Source organism: Pseudophryne corroboree, chromosome 3, assembly GCF_028390025.1.
Source record: "Pseudophryne corroboree isolate aPseCor3 chromosome 3, aPseCor3.hap2, whole genome shotgun sequence".
In the NCBI taxonomy this organism is placed as follows: Eukaryota; Metazoa; Chordata; class Amphibia; order Anura; family Myobatrachidae; genus Pseudophryne; species Pseudophryne corroboree.
In genome coordinates this window covers 570,406,428-570,423,078 of record NC_086446.1, presented here as the reverse complement: position 1 = coordinate 570,423,078, position 16,651 = coordinate 570,406,428, and the positions used below count along the sequence as shown (strand labels likewise).

The following is a 16,651-nucleotide window of genomic DNA, read 5'->3' as shown; positions in this document are numbered from 1 at the left end:
TAAGATGCTAAGATTCACTCCCAGTAGGCGGCGGCTTAGCGTGAGCAACTCTGCTAAAATCGCCTTGCGAGCGAACAACTCGGAGTGACCTCCATAGTTCTGCATTATCCTGACGATATGAATTTGCAAACAAATTGATGTTGTAAAGCAGGGTTACCATTACTTGTTATACATTTATCTTCTAACTAAGGGGGTCATTCCGAGTTGTTTGCTCACTGCCGGTTTTCGCAATTAGGTGGAAAATGCGCATGCGCATGGTACGCAGCGCGCATGCGCTTAGTAATTTTACACGAAACTTTGGAGATTTACACAAGCTCGAGCAACGTTTTTTCAACACTCGAGTGATCGTAGTGTGATTGACAGGAAGTGGGTGTTTCTGGGCGGAAACTGGCCGTTTTCAGGGAGTGCGCTAAAAAAACGCAGGCGTGCCAGGTAAAAACGCAGGAGTGGCTGGAAAAATGGGGGAGTGGCTGGCCGAACGCAGGGCGTGTTTGTGACGTCAAACTAGGAACTAAACGGACCGAGTCGCAGTCTAGGAGTAGGTCTGGAGCTACTCAGAAACTGCAAGGAATTATTTAGTAGCAGTTCTGCTAATCTTTCGTTCGCTATTCTGTTAAGCTAAGATACTAGTGATGAGCGGGTTCGGTTCCTCGGAATCCGAACCCCCCCGAACTTCAGCCTTTTTACACGGGTCCGAGGCAGACTCGGATCTTCCCGCCTTGCTCGGTTAACCCGAGCGCGCCCGATCGTCATCATCCCGCTGTCGGATTCTCGCGAGGCTCGGATTCTATCGCGAGACTCTGATTCTATATAAGGAGCCGCGCGTCGCCGCCATTTTCACATGTGCATTGAGATTGATAGGGAGAGGACGTGGCTGGCGTCCTCTCCGTTTAGAATAGAAATAGATAGAGAGTGAGACACTTGATTTACTGGAGCTTAGGAGTACTCAGAGAGTGCAGAGTTTACTAGTGACTGACCAGTGACCACCAGTGCAGTTTTATTATTATTTAATATAATCCGTTCTCTGCCTGAAAAAAAAACGATACACAGTGACACAGTATACCATATCTGTGCTCAGCCTCAGTGTGCTGCATCATCTATGTATATCTGACTGTGCTGAGTGCTCACTGCTCACACAGCTTAATTGTGGGGGAGACTGGGGAGCAGTTATAGCAGGAGTACATTAACAGTGCACACTTTTGCTGCCAGAGTGCCACTGCCAGTGTGACTGACCAGTGACCACTGACCACCAGTATATTGTGATTGTCTGCCTGAAAAAGTTAAATACTCGTCGTGTGGTGTTTTTATTCTATAAACGCATTCTGCTGACAGTGTCCAGCAGGTCCGTCATTATATAATATATACCTGTCCGGCTGCAGTAGTGATATATATATATTTTTTATATCATTATCATCCAGTCTATATTAGCAGCAGACGCAGTACGGTAGTCCACGGCTGTAGCTACCTCTGTGTCGGCAGTCGCTCGTCCATCCATAATTGTATACCACCTACCTGTGGTGTTTTTTTTTTTCTATCTTCTTGATACTAGTAGCTTACTTTAGGAGTCTGCAGTGCTGACAGTGTCCAGCAGGTCCGTCATTATATAATATATACCTGTCCGGCTGCAGTAGTGATATATATATATTTTTTATATCATTATCATCCAGTCTATATTAGCAGCAGATGCAGTACGGTAGTCCACGGCTGTAGCTACCTCTGTGTCGGCAGTCGCTCGTCCATCCATAAGTATACTAGTATCCATCCATCTCCATTGTTTACCTGAGGTGCCTTTTAGTTGTGCCTATTAAAATATGGAGAACAAAAATGTTGAGGTTCCAAAAATAGGGAAAGATCAAGATCGACTTCCACCTCGTGCTGAAGCTGCTGCCACTAGTCATGGCCGAGACGATGAAATGCCATCAACGTCGTCTGCCAAGGCCGATGCCCAATGTCATAGTACAGAGCATGTAAAATCCAAAACACCAAATATCAGTAAAAAAAGGACTCAAAAATCTAAAATAAAATTGTCGGAGGAGAAGCGTAAACTTGCCAATATGCCATTTACCACACGGAGTGGCAAGGAACGGCTGAGGCCCTGGCCTATGTTCATGGCTAGTGGTTCAGCTTCACATGAGGATGGAAGCACTCAGCCTCTCGCTAGAAAAATGAAAAGACTCAAGCTGGCAAAAGCACAGCAAAGAACTGTGCGTTCTTCAAAATCACAAATCCACAAGGAGGGTCCAATTGTGTCGTTTGCGATGCCTGACCTTCCCAACACTGGACGTGAAGAGCATGCGCCTTCCACCATTTGCACGCCCCCTGCAAGTGCTGGAAGGAGCACCCGCAGTCCAGTTCCTGATAGTCAGATTGAAGATGTCAGTGTTGAAGTACACCAGGATGAGGAGGATATGGGTGTTGCTGGCGCTGGGGAGGAAATTGACCAGGAGGATTCTGATGGTGAGGTGGTTTGTTTAAGTCAGGCACCCGGGGAGACACCTGTTGTCCGTGGGAGGAATAGGGCCATTGACATGCCTGGTGAAAATACCAAAAAAATCAGCTCTTCGGTGTGGAAGTATTTCAACAGAAATGCGGACAACATTTGTCAAGCCGTGTGTTGCCTTTGTCAAGCTGTAATAAGTAGGGGTAAGGACGTTAACCACCTCGGAACATCCTCCCTTATACGTCACCTGCAGCGCATTCATCATAAGTCAGTGACAAGTTCAAAAACTTTGGGCGACAGCGGAAGCAGTCCACTGACCAGTAAATCCCTTCCTCTTGTAACCAAGCTCACGCAAACCACCCCACCAACTCCCTCAGTGTCAATTTCCTCCTTCCCCAGGAATGCCAATAGTCCTGCAGGCTATGTCACTGGCAATTCTGACGAGTCCTCTCCTGCCTGGGATTCCTCCGATGCATCCTTGTGTGTAACGCCTACTGCTGCTGTTGTTGCTGCTGGGAGTCGATGGTCATCCCAGAGGGGAAGTCGTAAGACCACTTTTACTACTTCCACCAAGCAATTGACTGTCCAACAGTCCTTTGCGAGGAAGATGAAATATCACAGCAGTCATCCTGCTGCAAAGTGGATAACTGAGGCCTTGGCATCCTGGGCGGTGAGAAACGTGGTTCCGGTATCCATCATTGCTGCAGAGCCAACTAGAGACTTGTTGGAGGTACTGTGTCCCCGGTACCAAATACCATCTCGGTTCTATTTCTCTAGGCAGGCGATACCGAAAATGTACACAGACCTCAGAAAAAGACTCACCAGTGTCCTAAAAAATGCAGTTGTACCCAATGTCCACTTAACCACGGACATGTGGACAAGTGGAGCAGGGCAGGCTCAGGACTATATGACTGTGACAGCCCACTGGGTAGATGTATGGACTCCCGCCGCAAGAACAGCAGCGGCGGCACCAGTAGCAGCATCTCGCAAACGCCAACTCTTTCCTAGGCAGGCTACGCTTTGTATCACCGCTTTCCAGAATACGCACACAGCTGAAAACCTCTTACGGCAACTGAGGAAGATCATCGCGGAATGGCTTACCCCAATTGGACTCTCCTGTGGATTTGTGGCATCGGACAACGCCAGCAATATTGTGTGTGCATTAAATCTGGGCAAATTCCAGCACGTCCCATGTTTTGCACATACCTTGAATTTGGTGGTGCAGAATTATTTAAAAAACGAGAGGGGCGTGCAAGAGATGCTGTCGGTGGCCAGAAGAATTGCGGGACACTTTCGGCGTACAGGCACCACGTACAGAAGACTGGAGCACCACCAAAAACGCCTGAACCTGCCCTGCCATCATCTGAAGCAAGAAGTGGTAACGAGGTGGAATTCAACCCTCTATATGCTTCAGAGGTTGGAGGAGCAGCAAAAGGCCATTCAAGCCTATTCAACTTAGCACGATATAGGAGGTGGAATGCACCTGTCTCAAGCGCAGTGGAGAATGATTTCAACGTTGTGCAAGGTTCTGCAACCTTTTGAACTTGCCACACGTGAAGTCAGTTCAGACACTGCCAGCCTAAGTCAGGTCATTCCCCTCATCAGGCTTTTGCAGAAGAAGCTGGAGACATTGAAGGAGGAGCTAACACAGAGCGATTCCGCTAGGCATGTGGGACTTGTGGATGGAGCCCTTAATTCGCTTAACAAGGATTCACGGGTGGTCAATCTGTTGAAATCAGAGCACTACATTTTGGCCACCGTGCTCGATCCTAGATTTAAAACCTACCTTGGATCTCTCTTTCCGGCAGACACAAGTCTGCTGGGGTTCAAAGAACTGCTGGTGACAAAATTGTCAAGTCAAGCGGAACGCGACCTGTCAACATCTCCTCCTTCACATTCTCCCACAACTGGGGGTGCGAGGAAAAGGCTCAGAATTCCGAGCCCACCCGCTGGCGGTGATGCAGGGCAGTCTGGAGCGACTGCTGATGCTGACATCTGGTCCGGACTGAAGGACCTGACAACGATTACGGACATGTCGTCTACTGTCACTGCATATGATTCTCTCCCCATTGAAAGAATGGTGGAGGATTATATGAGTGACCGCATCCAAGTAGGCACGTCACACAGTCCGTACTTATACTGGCAGGAAAAAGAGGCAATTTGGAGGCCCTTGCACAAACTGGCTTTATTCTACCTAAGTTGCCCTCCCACAAGTGTGTACTCCGAAAGAGTGTTTAGTGCCGCCGCTCACCTTGTCAGCAATCGGCGTACGAGGTTACATCCAGAAAATGTGGAGAAGATGATGTTCATTAAAATGAATTATAATCAATTCCTCCGTGGAGACATTCACCAGCAGCAATTGCCTCCACAAAGTACACAGGGAGCTGAGATGGTGGATTCCAGTGGGGACGAATTGATAATCTGTGAGGAGGGGGATGTACACGGTGATATATCGGAGGATGATGATGAGGTGGACATCTTGCCTCTGTAGAGCCAGTTTGTGCAAGGAGAGATTAATTGCTTCTTTTTTGGTGGGGGTCCAAACCAACCCGTCATTTCAGTCACAGTCGTGTGGCAGACCCTGTCACTGAAATGATGGGTTGGTTAAAGTGTGCATGTCCTGTTTATACAACATAAGGGTGGGTGGGAGGGCCCAAGGACAATTCCATCTTGCACCTCTTTTTTCTTTCATTTTTCTTTGCGTCATGTGCGGTTTGGGGAGTAGTTTTTGGAAGGGCCATCCTGCGTGACACTGCAGTGCCACTCCTAGATGGGCCAGGTGTTTGTGTCGGCCACTTGGGTCGCTTATCTTAGTCACACAGCTACCTCATTGCGCATCTTTTTTTTCTTCTTTGCGTCATGTGCTGTTTGGGGAGTAGTTTTTTGAAGGGCAATCCTGCGTGACACTGCAGTGCCACTCCTAGATGGGCCAGGTGTTTGTGTCGGCCACTAGGGTCGCTTAGCTTAGTCACACAGCTACCTCATTGCGCCTCTTTTTTTCTTTGCGTCATGTGCTGTTTGGGGGGTGTTTTTTGGAAGGGCCATCCTGCGTGACACTGCAGTGCCACTCCTAGATGGGCCAGGTGTTTGTGTCGGCCACTAGGGTCGCTTATCTTAGTCACACAGCTACCTCATTGCGCATCTTTTTTTTCTTCTTTGCGTCATGTGCTGTTTGGGGAGTAGTTTTTTTGAAGGGCCATCCTGCGTGACACTGCAGTGCCACTCCTAGATGGGCCAGGTGTTTGTGTCGGCCACTAGGGTCGCTTAGCTTACTCACACAGCTACCTCATTGCGCCTCTTTTTTTTCTTCTTTGCGTCATGTGCTGTTTGGGGAGTAGTTTTTGGAAGGGCCATCCTGCGTGACACTGCAGTGCCACTCCTAGATGGGCCAGGTGTTTGTGTCGGCCACTTGGGTCGCTGAGCTTAGTCATCCAGCGACCTCGGTGCAAATTTTAGGACTAAAAATAATATTGTGAGGTGTGAGGTGTTCAGAATAGACTGAAAATTAGTGGAAATTATGGTTATTAAGGTTAATAATACTTTGGGATCAAAATGACCCCCAAATTCTATGATTTAAGCTGTTTTTTAGGGTTTTTTAAAAAAAACACCCGAATCCAAAACACACCCGAATCCGACAAAAAAAATTCGGTGAGGTTTTGCCAAAACGCGTTCGAACCCAAAACACGGCCGCGGAACCGAACCCAAAACCAAAACACAAAACCCGAAAAATTTCCAGTGCTCATCACTAAAAGATACCCCCCCAGAGGGCGGCGGCCTAGCGTGTGCAATGCTGCTAAAAGCAGCTAGCGAGCGAACAGCTCGGAATGAGGGCCTAAACCTCATTACGTTTGTTTTTTTAAGTTCTACCCAATGAAAATACTTTTCTCTATAGTGTAAATGAGAGTGAAATGTAGTTCCTGCACATGAAATTACTGCATCCACTGTGTGAAGAAGACAGGTACAGTATATCTCCCAGTAGCCTTAATTCCCAAAAAAATAGGGTTTTTGAAAAATGCTTTGGCTTTGAGCAAAAGTGGGTGTCGTTAAGTATTATCTGCTCTTTAGACAATCGGGTAGAATTTGGGTGGATAGGGGTGAGGATTATTCTGTCCTCATTTTGCACTTTTAACTTTTGTTGGAAATGCATGGAGTAGGATCTGCTGATGCAATTCGCAGCAAATCACATCCCCATCCCACACTGAACAATACCACAATTTGAAGCATCGGAGAGCAGTAGCTATGATGACTTGAATCACGCTGCCCAATACCCCGCCTCCCATCACCATGTCATATGAACTTCAGGTGCAGGATCTTGCAGAGGAGAGGTCTACTCTACACCATAGGAGCGTATGCTTTAAGGGTAGCTGCATAATGGAGTTTTCTGCACCAGCATCTAGAGGGCCCAGGTCCCTGTGTCACCTCACATACTTGTATATGGCAATGTAATGATTGAGTTCCTGTCACACTAACACTGATCATCTGTAAAAATGCTACTCCCAGTGTTTATAGTGCATATCAGTGCTACTGTGACAGAAACATGGCGTTCACACTGCTAACCAGGTGCAGAAATAAAGAGATAATAAATACTGGGCAGCTGGGGTCATAATAGCGCACTACCCTAAAGAGAGAAGAAATGGTTCTAATCTCAGAGCAATACTCAGATTAGTGTTTACTAATATATAACAAGCAGACCAGGTCTCACAGGAGCATTTCCACAGGGAGAGCGGATATGGGACATGTTAGGGATTACATTGTTCTCCACATGTTTACTTATCTAAGTGGGTATGAATCTGCCTGATATTCAGATATGGCTAGATAGAGACATTGACTTTGCCTTACAGTATCTCTCTTTTGCAGGCAGTAATTACTGTTCAGCCACTACATTTCCTCTGCTGTTTTCATTGATCTTCATTGTCACTGCCTGTCAATAGCAATATTGCCAATGCTTACCACAGCAATGTAATAGTTATTGTAATAAAACTGACTTTGCAATTCTGACTGCTTATATTTATGTGATAATTCTGCCCTTCTTGGAATGCCTGAGAAGAACCCTGTCATATTGCCTAGTCAGAAGGGAAATTCACCTTGGTTTGTGTGGAACTGTCTGCCGTAAAGGAAATACGCTTGAGGTGGTCAAATGGATGTGCTATGTTGCATTATAATCCGGTTAATGGATATTTCCCTTGGACAAATCCATTCATATCAGTATACTGACTGCTCTTACTGGAGGTTGTAACCTTGGCCCATGCTTCACAGTCACCTTGACAACAAACACCACAGGAATTATTTACCTCACAATCAGTTCCCGCACTTTCCTTTGCAGCTAGTAATGAGCTCTGTGATCAGAGTTTTCTTCCCCTTAATTGAGCTTTTTCCAAGAATTGTACTGACAATTTTCTCTTCTGTTTCGTCTAACAAATTGCAACTGTTGGCCAAATAATATAAATTATTAAAAACACCCACAGTCTAACAGGAAATGGCTCATATAACAATATAAAATATACGACAAGTAATATTTTCTGACGTTTTGCAGTATTTCACCAATCTTGAAATACAATGGTTACGAGTGACATTTATGAAAGCACAACCGCAATCACATAAAAGATGATTTAGAAAAGAGCAGTTACCATTTTCCCTTTTTTTTTTTTTTTTTTTTACAAAAAGTCTTACTACTGTAGGTTAAAAAATGTCCATTATACATGCCTTATACACTAGTGCAGCAATAACTACTGCCTGCATTGGCACATTTTTTTTTAAAGTCACATGCAACTTGCAAGTAAAGTTACGCTTTATGTTGCATTGTAAAGCTTCACCCCCAGCGCTGATGATGTCATTGCCACTGCACTTCATCGTAGCCATAAGCATCACAAGCAATGGACGCACCTCTATACCATTCAAATATAAATGTCATAAATCAGCTTTATGATTACGTAAATTTCAAATTACATTTTTGTAAATTGACACATTTTATAAAATGTATCCATATATGGTATACAACAAAAACATCTGGTACCACTAACTGAAAAAGGACATGAATGAGAGCTAAAATGGGGATTTTATATAGGCTGAAGTGGGACAGGGAATAGGCGAACTGTTTTTGTTGGGCTAAAACTCCTGATGCTGTCTGTGGCATTACCAGTGATCAAAAATACAAAAATAAACAAAGGACTTTTCTTTCTAGTATTGTTTATTAAAATCTAAATTATTAATAGCTATTTTTTCCCTCATCACTGACTGCCTTAGACACAAATTACACACTACACACATGTATGCGTATATACAGGTTCAATGATAATCAAGCATTAAACTATTCTGGAATAATGTAATAATGAAATAACTAAGACCTAAAACATCATCATAATACAATGCAAATATGTCTTTGTTTTATGTTTTGGTGGGTTAAAAAAAAACAAATCTAGAAATGCATTCAATGACTTTTAACTATTTTATTCCATTATCTTATCTTATTTAAAGGGGGGGGGGGAGAATCCAACAACAACAAAAAAATAATTAATCCTAATAAATACTATACAGGTATCAAAAGCCATACCAGAGAATGGGCTGTAAGTCGGTGAGCATGACCTTATCTTGTACATAGCGTGTCAGTTGTACTAGACACTGGGTGCACGCAAAATCTGAATACCCAACAAACATTGTCACTCAGAATAAAATGCATAGAGGCATCAGAAACAACAGCAGCAGCCGCAGCAGCACTGGCTTCTGTGTGTAATCGCTTGTCACACATGAAAAGAGATGTGTGCAGTGCCTTCCTCTGTCATTGTGCCTGAGAGACAGGGACACTGCAAGTTGCTCAATGCAGAATGAGAACTGTGGGATGAACCTGACACACTGCATGGCAAACCCACCTCTGACTCCTGGAACCAGATGGAATTCCAGCCTAGTGGCAGGTGCAGGGGTCACTGCATTGAGCCCAGCAGGAGAGAAACCCCTTTGGTGCTGATGTTTATGGCTGCAGGTCCCTCTCAGGATATTGCACTGAATGGACATTCCTGGCTCTTTTACATTTTTGCTCTCAGTGTAGAAGATCCACCTTGACCGGTATTACTGTTGTCACCCCTTGACAGCAGGCTGGGAAGCAGCAATGGACTGGTCACAAACACTGGTTTTATCCTTAGCATTTTCTCTCCACCTCTGTGACCAGTGTAGTTACTATCAGGGCTTCCAGCAACTGGAGAGGTTTCACAGCATCTGTGAAAATATGAAAGGCAGAACAGGGGTGTATGGGATGGGGAACAGAGACTGTGAGTGCCATCTGCAGGGAAGCACAGGCAGCAAACCCAGTCTGCCTGCAATACTCTTTTGTGAAAAATGTTAACCATTTGTAACACAACACTTGTAACACATTCTATACACCTAAAATGTGTACTTTGTATGCAGTACTGAACATAATACAGTATATCTCCTCAGCTAATGTTTTCCTGCAGCTGTACTTGAATTGTTGGGAGGCAAAGGATGGTAGGAGCTGTAATACAGTAACTGGAAACATGGCACTTCTGGCCAAAGGGAGGCGTGTAAAGCATGTTTTCTATAAGAAAGACACATTGTTCACGAGTGCAACTTTCTGTACGTTCAAATTGAACTTCTCCAAAACACAAAATGCAAATTATTATACACAGTTACAAACACATTAATATAACCTACTTTGGGCCTAATTCAGATTGCGATCGCAGTCTGATGCCCTTTGTGGATTGCGCCCGTGCAGCGGGCGCTCCCCGGGAAGCCCTGTGAGATGCTAAAAGCATCTCAGGGCTGCGATCACCTCTGCCTGATTGACAGGGGGCGTGCCAACGGCGTTAGAACGCCGTTGGTGGGGCTGCGACCCTGGACGCAAAGGGTAGCCACCTGCCAGCGCATCTACGATCAGATCTGAATTACCCCCTATATAAGATATGTAGCTGGATTCACCTGTTCTGTATCAATTCCTGATATTTAGAAAAGCAATGGAGTTTTGCCTATACATCAGGCCCTTAATATGACCATTTCCACTAGGTGCTAAATGCTTTGCTCCTGGACTTTCCACGGGGTTCACTACGATCTGCCGGCGGCCGGCCTCCCGGCGACCAGCATACCGGCGCCGGGAGGCCGGCCGTCGGCTTACCGACAGTGTGGCGAGTGCAAATGAGCCCCTTGCGGGCTCGCTGCGCTCGCCACGCTACGCGCGCCACACTATTTTATTCTCCCTCCAGGGGGGTCGTGGACCCCCACGAGAGAGAATAAGTGTCGGTATGCCGGCTGTCGGGCTCCCGGCGCCGGAATGCTGGTCGCCGGGAGCCCGACCGCCGGCATACTGAAGACCACCCCTTTCCACGTATGTTAAAATTGTCTTTTTATTCCCAAAAGCTAGAAAATGGGTTAAAACGGACATTTAGATAAGTTGGTTAAATCAGATGGATTAAACCAAGTGAATGAACATTTTTGACTGTTTTCAGACATTTGGAAGCATATGGCTGATTGTCATTTGCCTATATACATTACCAGATTTTTATTCCAACAACCAACTACAGGTACAGTAGTTGGATGGTTGGAAGGATAATCTTTTTGATGTGTGGCCAGCAGTGGCAGCTGCTGCCCTTGGGCTGCAGCGCACACCACACTGTGTGTGTGTGTGTGTGTGGGGACTGGTTAGCACATATAAACATACTGTACATGCAACATTGTATGTAATATATGTGCTGGCTGCCTGTCCCCAGGGATCAGCAGCGCTGTGGATCACAGCTGCAATAACACCCAGGATGCAGCATTCAGCTTCACTTCTCCTTCTAATCCCTACCCCCAGACTCCTGTGAAACTAGCCAATGGGAATCTGAGGGCGGGCTTAGAAGGCCGAATGCTGTGTCCCGAGTGCAGCAACCATTGTGAAACGCACAGTGCTGCTGATCCTCGGTAACAGGCAGCCAGCACATATATTACATACAATATTGCATGTACTGTATGTTTAGATGTGCTGGCCACCCTCCACCGCCCTTGCAAAGTGAGGTGTTCACTGCAGCCGACATTGGGGGCCAGCTTAACAGAGGCACGGTGGCATCCCAATGTGCAGGAAGTAAACACACCCATGGCTAATGCAGTTTTTAATAAAAGACAATACTGTAAATGAAACTAATGTACTGGTATGTCCATGATTAAAGGGATTTTTCCTCTTTGGGCTTAATCACCAAGCACTGAAAGTTAGGAGGATGGGATAGCAGTGCAACCAGATGCTGCATCTATTCAGTCACATGCTGCAATTGCAGAAGATACTCCCTCTTATAATATCCCTGGGGAACCTATTCAATCGTTGGGCTAATTGTCCTGAATGTGACCATATAGTTGCAACAACATGGTATTTACTAATAAGGCAGTCCCACCGAGCAAAAAAAGAAAAAAATGAGGCCCGGTACAAAATTCCAAAGTTTCAGTAACACAAATTATTCATAAAAATATACTATAGCCATACACTGTATTATTGCAGAAATGTCTCTGTCATCAAATATTGTTATATTTATATCAATTATATTTTCAAAGAACTGCATATCATATAAATGCCTCCTGAGAAGGGGATCGTTATATAATCTATGCCTATACAGGAATAGATTTAAAACTTAACCTCTTCATAGCTGAAAGCTGCTTTTCTATTTTTAACAATGAATTGTGGCAGATTTATTAATATTAGATCAATTAATGGTTAAGAAAGAGAAATAATTTTGCTGTGTTATACAAATCCTCCTGGGATATTTATCCAATATTTAATGTTTATCCTGTATGCTTTTCTACTGCCTACGTATGACAGGCCAATTGCTACAAAAGGTAAAATATAAACTGAAGTAGCATGCTCACCTTGTTGTCTTATAATCAATTGCTGTCAGCCTTTAGAAATATAGTTTTAGTAAGTTACTTTCGATTTTATTTCACATACGGACAAGCCAGCTCATCCATGGCCTTTAAAGATCTTGCTGCAAAAATGCTCTTGTGACTTCTGGTGGAGAGGTTAATTATTTCATCGTCAAAGGATCTGCTATGTTGACGTACGTGCTATCATGGACTTTTAATAGTACAGCACATTAAAGAGATTTTCCATTTTTGGAAATTCCACTTTATGTTAATTTTACTCCCTACTAGTAAATCTTCTGTGGACAACAACCCTCTGATCTATAGAAATAGATAAGTGATACAGGTACTGGGTATTACCCTGGATATAATCATTCAGAATGTTGACTTTTTTTGGACTATTACAAACTCCTATGAATTTGGTTATAAATAATACAGTGAGCTGTCCATATATTAATAATTTTGAACTCATGCTACTCTTCATAGCTATACACAATTCTTTTTACATTTTGATTAATTTTAACCAAGTCATATTTATATTTAATATATATTTATTAAAATTTTCAGTCATACTATATATCATATATATATATATATATATATATATATATATATATATATATATATATGTGTCAAATCTTTATCAACTCCTTGGGTCCATATATGTAAATCTGGCTCTGATGATAGCCAGTGTAACCCCAGCCATTTACCTCACTACACGTCACTACACCAGAGATGCCCGCAAAGCTGCTGCCATCATCACTTGGCAAGTTATTATTTCAGGCTCGGGCAGCACTGGGCTCTTCTGAGTGGCCCAGACGTGGCCTGGCCCGTGACCTATGGAGACGCGGCTTGACTCATAGGTCACACATGCCATTTGGCATGGCATGCCCACCAGCCCAGTGCTGCTCCCTGCTCTTCACTGCCTGTGCTGTCTTGACAGACACTTGACACTCTGGCTGCATAAAAACTCCTGCCGCTGAGGGAGGGAGGGGGAAAACTAACTTCACATCTACTGACTCAAAGGTAGGGGGCAGTGTATATTTATTTATTTAATGAATGTGGGGGCTAATGCATGTAATTGCTTGGGGGGGGAACAATGTGTGGGTTTACTGTGGGGGGAAATGTGTAGAAATATTGTGGGGGCCAGTGCATTTGCTATATTACTGCAGGAATAATGAGTGTGTTTTTCCTCGCTGGAGACCAATGTATGTGTGGGTTTTTTTTTCCCAGTAAGAGATAGTATGTATGTGTTATTTTTGTTACCGTGGGTGGGGGCGGGGTGGTTAGGGGGCAATGTGTGTGTTTATTCCCATTCGAGACCAATGTATGTGTGGGTTTTTTTCCAGTGGGAGTGTGTGATCGTGTAATTTTTTTTTTTTTACCATTGGGGGATGCTATTTGTGTGTTTTTTTTCCTCGTGGGATACTGATGGTGTGCCTTGTCAATTTTAAAATCCTGTTTGGTGTGTGAATTGAAAAAGGTTCAAAATCAGTAAATTAAGGTCAAACAGTAGATGCCCTCCCAGTGTAGCAATACAAGGACACGTGAGTCGTGTGAGTGTATGTAATACAATAAAAGTTAATATTTTCCAGAACTTGGAAAAGATTTAAAACATAGATCTGACTATGCAAAGATATTTTTTTTAGATGTGTGCCAAGAGTGTCTCTCATGGAAAGTTAAATGTTTTTGTTATATATGTAATCATAATGTGCAAGAGCCGTTCTTTAGTTAATACCTTACCTCACACAATATAATCTACATTTCTAATAACCTCAGCCATTACTTAATTTTAACTCTGCAGGCAGACCAGCTCCTGTAGAAGATGTTAAACAAATAAGATATCCTACCTTATGTCTACTAGTTATCTACACAGGTGTGGCAGCCATTTTGTTCCACAAGTTCCTCATACCTCAGTGATGTCAGTCTGGTTCATTTAAGAATGTTAAATACTGGTTAATGAAGAATGTCCATTCATCTCACAGAATGGCTACTTTCATGGAGTGTAGGGGAAAAATAAACATTACGAAAGATGGATGCTTAGGTGTGCTCTTCTGTTTTATCGAGGGCTAACGGGCTGAGTAGGAATATGGAATGGACAACACAGCATTTTTGTTTTTTCAATAATGTCCATATTAAAATTTAGAAACAGATTTTAAAAGTAACGTAGAATAATATCTGGCACACACGCATCTATGGAGTAGGAGACGTTTGTAACAGCTGATTTTTGCCTTAGTAAAGTGACATAACTCCTAGTCCTTATGCACTGCTTGTGTACTTCTAGCGCTATTATTATGTACAATGATTGATACATAATCCCAGTGTCATATACCGTATCTTACTGTTCAGTTCCCACATGTCAAGTCACACAAGTCATTGTGCTGTAGTGACACTTTTAGTAAAGCTTCTTAATTATGTTAAATCCAAAAGGCACTGTGTGTACAAATTACGAGAGCAATGTTCCTATGCCATCTATCCTGGAGAATGTTTAAGTGACTTGGACAGCAATACTGCAGGTATTTACAGGCAGCATTCTTCAAGTTGTGTTTGCACTTGACATCTCCTTAGAGCTCTCTGGCAAGAGGCCCAGGAAATTTCCCAGCAGGCTTCCTTCCTGAGACAAGACAATTATATGATATCATAGATTTGGCTGGAAGCTTCCAATGTGGGGAACCAATAACCTCCATGGTTCTGTACTCTGCTGTTGCAGGACAACTGTTGTGAGTGACATGGGAACTGAAGGGAGAACACCCGCCCCCACCCCTAGACCTGCAACCTCAAATAGTTGTTATTAAAGTAAACTTTTAAGTGCAATATAAAAATAAGACTGATTGTGAAAGGAAGAGTCTGTGTATTGTACTCTAGCTAAGTACCATGACTTTGAAAAGTTGATTCAAATGTATTTTATGCCTAACGGAACAGCTGAGAGTGGAACAAATCCTCACTTTCGAGATTACTTTTACTGATCTGTCATATTCCAGCATAAAGCTTTGCCCTGGCTGTCAAGTCAACACAAGAGCCAGGAACTATTTGTTTGGAAAACTGCAGGTGACATAAGAAACCAGAAAAATATACCGTACTGAAATCATCGAAAACTCAGAAGCCAAATCCTATTTTGTTTCAGCTCTTTCCAATATTTAAAATGTGTGCTATTTTTACCTATGCTTTGTGTAATTCCAGTAGCTGTCGAATGACATTTTGCTTTCCGTATCTTTATACAGTAATACATGTTTTAGAAGCACTTGTATTGATTGCACATTCATTATATAACGTACAGACATAACTTGAATGTGGACACAGCGTGGCACAGAACAGATCATAATTCCTTTATGACTCATCTCCGCTAACAAGAACAAGGAGATACACACCCCTGCAACACCATACAATATAATGACCACAGAACATGTTTAAGACACTGAACTATGCAATTAAATGACACCTTAGAATCATTTTACCTCCTTTCTTTTAATGTATAACTCTAAAGGATCTACACACATTTTTGCAAAAATGACATTATTATGAAAGTCAGGGATTGACTTGAACCGTACTACCGTTTCTAGTAACTATATATAGGGCATAGTTGGTGTTTTTATATTTGTGGGTTACATGCAAAAGCACCCAGTATTTGCCCTGCATGAAAAAAATTTATTTGCTCCCTTTGTACTGAAATATGGTTTGTCCAGGTGCAAAATTACTTACTGTTTTTGCTTCCCTCCAAACTCAGCCCTACTGTATCCAAAGAACAACATACAAAAGTGCAAATAATTTTGTGAGTGGTTAAATATTGCACGGACAAAGGGTGTGGGATGGTTAAGGAGCCATAGCCCCTTGCAACAGCGTGAACATTGCACGCAGGGCACGATGAATCACCTAGTAGGTGCTGTGCTTAGGGGAGTGGTGGGTGTGTGGGAGACATGGATGGGGGAGGGAGTTCAGGGGTGCCGGGGGTGGGGGAGGGGTGGTGGCGAAGGTGCCGCGGGTGGGTGCGGGGGTGCCGTGGTTGGGGAAGAGAGTCCTGAGCCACCGGGGGTGGGGGAGGAGCGGGTGCAGAGAGCGCGTGGATGGGGGAGAGGGTCCAGAGGTGCTGCGGATGGGGGAGGGGCAGGTGCAGGGGGTATGTGTGGATGGGGGAGGGGGTATACAGATGCTGATGGTGGGGGAGGGGAGGGGCGGGTGCAGCTGGCCGTGGATGAAGGAGGGGGTCTGGAGGTGCTGTCCATGGGGGAGGGGCGGGTGCAGGGGGGGTGCATTTGGGTAAGGGGCCGGGTAGGATGGGTTTGGGGGATGGGTTGCAGAGGTGCTGCGGGTGGGGGAGGGGTGGTTGCGGGGTGCCGCATATGGTGTGGGGTGCGGGAGGGGTGGCCGCAGGTGGGCCGCGGATGG

At 44.2% G+C, this 16,651-nt stretch overlaps 1 protein-coding gene across 2 annotated transcripts in view; it reads right to left on the bottom strand.

Annotated features, from left to right (window-relative positions):
- Positions 1-9,667, bottom strand: part of LOC135056329 (cGMP-dependent protein kinase 2-like) — a 423,162-nt gene extending 413,495 nt beyond the window's left edge. The window contains exons 1-2 of one of the 2 annotated variants that reach the window (XM_063961323.1): positions 9,307-9,667; positions 7,732-7,865 (exon numbers count right to left, since the gene is read on the bottom strand). The gene's annotated coding sequence lies outside the window, so the exon portion shown is untranslated. The remainder of the gene's footprint in view (positions 1-7,731; positions 7,866-9,306) is intronic. The other variant, XM_063961324.1, reaches the window with a different exon arrangement.
- Between the last annotated feature and the right edge of the window lie 6,984 nt (positions 9,668-16,651).